The sequence below is a fragment of the Physeter macrocephalus genome, chromosome 16 (assembly GCF_002837175.3).
Source record: "Physeter macrocephalus isolate SW-GA chromosome 16, ASM283717v5, whole genome shotgun sequence".
NCBI classification, from domain to species: domain Eukaryota; kingdom Metazoa; phylum Chordata; class Mammalia; order Artiodactyla; family Physeteridae; genus Physeter; species Physeter macrocephalus.
The window spans coordinates 65591435-65597895 of NC_041229.1; positions in this window are offsets into that span (position 1 = coordinate 65591435).

Below are 6461 nucleotides of genomic sequence, written 5' to 3' on the forward strand. Positions count from 1 at the left end.
ACCAGTCAGAGTCCTTCTTCTGGGGTGTTTGAAACTCAAGCCTGACCTCTCATCACTAGAGTAGAGGTCTTTGTTCCCTGGGAAGAAATTTCAGACACTAACTTCCAGCTGGAGTGGAAGCAGGTGCCACTTATACATAGCTAGCCTATGACATATTTAATGACTTTTTAACCTGATGGGGACAATCGGCATGTCTCTCAGGTCTTCCCAGTTAGGCTGTAAGTTTATCCAGGGTGGGCATCACATCTGATAATTTCTGGGGCCCTCCTAAGAGTCTGCTACAGTGGTCCGCCTCCCTTTGGCTGCCAATAAATGCGGTTGATTGATGGACTCCCTGAAGCCTAAGAAGTCATTTTCCGCTCTGTTGCATCTCAGAATCCAGCTGTGTCCAGTTGGAGCCAGTCCTCTCGTTTTCACCATGAACGTGGACCTAGATCTCATGGCTTGTTCACGTAGCACAGTAGGATGAATTTCACTTTAGAGCCTCACTTTCTTCTACCCCCAGCTGGGGAGGGGGGCCAGAACCCTGAGTGGACTGGCACATCCAAATCTGCAAACAGCCATGGACACACCTCCACCACCTCCTTCTTGTTGTATTTACCTGTCAAAGCTTGGGTAATGAAAATCTCCCAGATGTAGGCGAATTCCAGGGCTGCAATTTGTAGAGAAGGGGGTGATGTATCAAACAGATGTTTCCAATTGTATCTCCATTGAACCTCTTGCCTCTACTGCACCTCCTGGCCCCTCCCTCTTCCTCCCTCCTTCTCCCTGATGTCGCCTATAAATCAAGTGTCCTCTTAAAACTGTAATCACCAAAATAAGGCGGTGATTTATAAAGAATTCTGAAATACCAAATAATCAGCTGAACACTTCAATTTAATGGCAGCAATAAGTCAAGTGTCTCCACACTCAGCGCCGGAGGAAGAAGCATGTCTTGCTCTTGGTTGTTTTGAAATGACAAATGCTCTTTTGTGAGTTGTAACAAATCAATTATCCACATGTTGAAAACCGAGCAACTCCTTTTTAAGATATACTTTTATGGATACATTAAAAAAAAATGTCCCAGGAAGGGAGGGGACTGGAGCTCTCTAGTTATTTTTCTGGCAAAATAAATTTGGGGAACTAATAGCTCCAAGGAGAAAACTGTCTGAAATGACATCAATCAGAGACGCAGGTGCCCTGTGCCTATGGAAGGTGTGCACGGAACATTAAAGGTCTGTTTTTCATCCAGTCTGAGCAGGTAATAAGGAATCTGCTCCACCTGCAGTGGCATTTTCACCAGAACTTTCTGGTTCCCCAAAGAGCTCTGAGGGGGAATTCAATCCTCCGGCTCTCCTTGGACACATTTGTCTGCCTTTGTATTTTTTATTTCAAGGAGTATTTCTTCTTTTTCCATTAAGAAAGCAGTCATGCCTCAGCAGCCGGCCCTGAGATTAGAACCTGTGTTATCTCATTATGTACGCCCATCTGTTAGGGCCACCCAGAAAGGTTCGCGCCCTTTCCCAGGTTCTATTTTCCTCTCCTCCCACAATGCATTCATTTGTCACACAATGAAATACAGGAGCATCTGCTATAACCTCTTCTGTCAAAGCAGGCGGGCTCAAAGCCATCCCAGGCTTCCAGCCAGCTGGCGGGTTTGTTGGTTTCAAAGGCTTTGAGAAGGTCACTTCAGCCACCACTGGTGCAATGGATACTGATCCGGGCAACACCCTGCAAAGGAGATCTTGACAGATCGGAACATGTTGTGGATGTGGGTGACTAGGGGGTGGAAAGGGTGAATGGTTTGGCCCTTGTCCCATGAAGAATGGTTAAGGGATTAGGAATGCTTTCAGTAGAGAAGAAAAGACACACATTGTGAGGGTTGATGCATAACTGATGCTGGGAGTGAGCACCCTGTCCAGTGCCGAAGATATCCAGGCAGGGGAGGATTATGTGGTAGTTGGCAGGTGACCCTGGTGGGCCGCTCAGGCCTTGCATCTCAGGTGTGCGTGACGCTGTCCCTCTGAATAGTACTGAAGCCTTTGCTGGCAACGGCCGGCAGTGCAGCTGTTGTTTTGCTGTTAGACTCTCTCTGCCACTTCTGCCCACTGGCCTGCTCTGGCTTTCTGTGTGTTAAATAAGTACACATATGTGATGAGTAATTTTATGCGTCAACTTGACTGGGCTAAGTGTTGCCCAAATAGCTGGTAAAGCATATTTCTGGGTGTGTCTGTGAGGGTGTTTCTAGAAGAGATTAGCATTTGAATCAGCAGACTGAGTACAGAAGATCACCCTCACCAATGATGGTGGGTATCACCCAATCCTCCGAGGGCCTGAATAGAATGAAAAGGCAGAGAAGGGGCAAATTTTCTCTGTCTGCTTGAGCTGGAACCTATCTTTTCTTGCCTTAGGATATCAGTTCTAGGTCTCTGGCCTTCAGTCTTGGATTGGGACTTACACCTTGCCCCGACACCCCCCCACACCCACCCAGTTCTCAGGTCTTTGGACTGAATTACACCACCACCTTTTTTGTTCTCCAGCTTGCAGACAGCAGAGCATGGGACTTCTCAACTCCCATGATCATTTGAGCCAATTCCTATAGTAAATCTATATCTATAGAAATAATAGAGATATAGATAGATAGCGATAGATCTAACTATAAATATAGATAGATAAGTAGGTAAATCTATATATATCTCCTGATGGTTCTGTTTCTCTGGAGAAGTCTGACTAATACAACATACAAACAGTCACACTTTGTAAAGATAAAAGCAGGTGTTATCAGAGAAATTCACAGGAGGATGTGCCTTAGACTGGATAGTCAGGGAAGACTTCTCTGAAGAAGGGGTATTTGGATTGAGACCTGAGAAATGAGGAGTCATTCAGGTGAGAACAGGAGCAAGAGTGATCCAGTAAGGGAATAGAATTGATAAAGACAGAAAAGAGCTTGGAGTGTTCCAGAAACTGAAGGGAGAAACATCCAGTACTCGTTATTTTTTCATTTATTTTGTCACACATGAAGACTGACCTCAGGGTAGGTTCTCTCTACTTGGGAAGCTCTTGCTCAGATGGCCACATGGTTAGTTCCTTCCCATTGTTCATATCTCTGCTTAGTTGTCACCTCGTCCAGGAGGCCTTCTCTGACCACCTGTTCACACTCACTATCCCTTATCCAACTTCGTATATTTGTGGCATCTATCGCTAAATGGAATGATATTATTTATTTGATTACTTCTTGATAGATCATCTTCCCCCATTAGAATGGCAACTCCACAAATACAAATCCTATACTAATAAGCTGTCATATTCCCAGCACCTGGCAAACAACAGGCACTTAATAAATGTTTTGTGAATTAATGGATGATAAATGATAGTCTGGAGAAACAGAACATTTGTAAGGAAATGTAGTTCCATTATAATCAAGCACCCATAGGTCGAATGCTGAAAGGAAAGAGGGAGGATGTGTTAGGGATCCATGTCAGGACATTATCACAGAAGGAGGAAGATGTATAATGAGCGTATTTATTACGTGAACGTAAAGGCCAGTACTTAAGCTCCTTGCTTTTAAGTAGGCTAACATTTCTGCTGTTGCTTTATGAATTTGCTTAGCAACTCCTGTCGCCTTTATGATAAATAAACACATTTCTGTAACAGGCTTTCTTAGTAATTAAGCTGCCACCAAGCCCCCAGTGAGCACATTGCTTGTCACCGGTTACAGCAAACGCTCTGCGGTGAAAGGCTCTGACCTGCAAGTGTGGGCACCCTTTCCATGGCCCTACTCTTCCAAGGGATCACGTCTGGTTGTTTAATGTTTGCACAGTGTGAGGGGATGAAAAGGCAAGCTGACCTGCACTTGGATCATTCATAGTTCTTTGTTGAGCCTTTAAGTAGCCGTCACTCATGAATTCCCTTCTGCTTTTTCTACCATGCTTTTCCTGTTGCTGTTTATAAAACAAACATAGTTCCATTGTCAAATCCCAGCATAAAACAGAACAGAACAAAAGGATCCAAGGACTTGGAGAACAAAAGACGTTGGGAGGTGGAATGATTTGCTGGGTCGACGCTCAGATGTTGCGAGTGATGGAGAGAGAGGAATTGGGACGATACTTGATTTATGGCTTAGGTGACTGGTGGATGTTTTGTTATCAGTTGAAGTTCAGTTAGAGAAGCAGAACCATTAGGAGAGCTCTCTCTCTCTCTCTCTCTTTTAATCTATCTATCTATAAATAGGCATATAGATGTAGATGTAGACACAGATATAGATTTATTATAGGGGTTTGACAGTATGCAATGTGAGAGCTGGTCAGCAGTTTCTGTAGGGCTGTCACATTTGTGTCTGCGTGGCAGGCAGTCAGGAGAGGAAGACAGATGGGATATGGGAACGCAAGACTAAAGGGAATCTGCAAAGATGAGCTGGAACCTATGACACTGGCCCAGAACCTGAGTTGATCTCTCGTTGCCTTTAGGTTTTCAGTGCAGGAGAAGCTGGTTTCCTTCATCACAGAGCTAATATGCACCTGGCCTAGCAGAGCAAGAAACTGATGGGAGAGATGCGGCAGAAGCTGGGGGAGCCGCCTGCCTGGCTGTTGCCTCACGCGGACGAGGGGGACCAGTGGATAAGCGGCATCAGCACCTGCTGCCCGACAGCGGCTTTCTGAGAGTAAAACAAAAACTGTCTCTGCTTCACTGCTGCCTTCCAAGTCTCCTGTAAAACATCTCTTGTGGTCACACTAACCCAGAACTATGCAGGGAAGGGGATGGTGGGAAACAGAGGTCCAGTCCAGCGAAATCGACAACTCACACATAACGAGGGTTAACAAATACCCGGTCAGCGTAAGTGAAGTCAAGGCTGTGGGTGAGATGACTCAGGGATTGTGTGGAGCCAGAAAATACCATTATTGAAAGGATGGGCCGAGGGTAGGAACCTACTGTGGAGAAGGAGAAGAAGTCAGGGAGAAACTGTGGGAGGCAGATCTGAGTTCCTGGGTGTGAATGTTTCTGAGGATGGGAGTCTATAAATAATGACGGTGACAACGAGGATGGTGAGAGCCAGGCATGGTATCGAATTTAATGACTGGTATCTACGGCACTGACCAATCAGGATGGATGCTGGACAGTGAGGAAGTTCCCAGGGTCCTGAGGAAAGATACCACACCATCATGTGATGGTGGACACTGGGTGCACAGGGACATTGGGGAAGCAGGTATTTAACATCCAGTATGGGAGTTTCCCACATTTTGACAGCTTTTATGCTGTCTTGGTGCATCTTCGCTGAATATCAGCCCTGCTGGTAGCTAACACCGTGTGCCTACTGTGTGCTCAGCTAAGCACCATGAGTCTGTGTGGTGGTGGTGCCTCTGGGATGCTTTGCCCCACCTAACTGGCTGGGGGCGGGATGTTGGGGCAGTGATGGACAGATGGGGATCAGAATCTTGGATCCTGGAAGGCAAATCGTCAGGCCTATCTTCAGCAAACATCTGTTGCCAGGTTTGCACCACTTTCACAGGAGGATGTATTTTGGGGAGGTTTTATAGGCCCAGGTCCACGTGGGGGAGAACATTGAAACCGACAGCAGCTGTTAATGAGCGCCATGCTTCTAATTAGGACAGCCTGGAGAAGAGCAGCTGTGGTGGTTTGGAATGACAAAGACTGTGACATCTAACTGTTGGAGTCCTGGGGGGGGTCTATCTCTGTGGGACACATTCTGAACTACTAGGACCCATGAAGACTCGTGGAGCCTTAAACTTGGAAGTTCTTGTCTTCAATGATCTGATGAGACTGGTCACCCAGATCAAACACCAGAAGGTTTCCAAGGTGCCATTTTGGTTGGCAGTTTGTGGATACAGCTTTGGGAACAATGCCTGAAAGGGCTGTGTGCTCAGAAGTAACCCGGAGGTCACTTACCTTGCCTTCGTCCCCTTCCCTGAAGCATGAGGGGTACTATTCTCCACTCAACCTCTACCTCCGGTAAGTCAAGTTTGGTCCTGTCACTTTCCATTTCTCAGACAGAAACTTTGAAGAGTTGCCAAGGTATTATTATCTTAAATGATTTGGGCATTAGTCTTAATAATACTACCAGATTGACCAAGGGATTACCCATGCCCCGAATTGTTGCCATTTGGCTTGGCATTCTGTGAGACCAAGGTGGACAGACTCAATTCGTATGTGAGCCAGGCAGCCTCACTCTGGCTGCAAACGTGGCTATAACCTGGGTCATCTGCAGCATGTGCCTTTGATTTTCCTGGGGCTGGAGGAGAGCATGAGAGTAACTCATTGGCCTTCTCACCTCAGCCACTAGGGGGCAGCTCAAAACGCATGCATTATTAAAAGTGGGTCAGTGAGCGCCACTTTGATTTATGGGGCATTTCATTTTTTTTTTTTTTTTTGCGGTACGCGGGCCTCTCACTGTTGTGGCCTCTCCCGTTGCGGAGCACAGGCTCCGGACGCGCAGGCTCAGTGGCCATGGCTCACGGGCCTAGCCG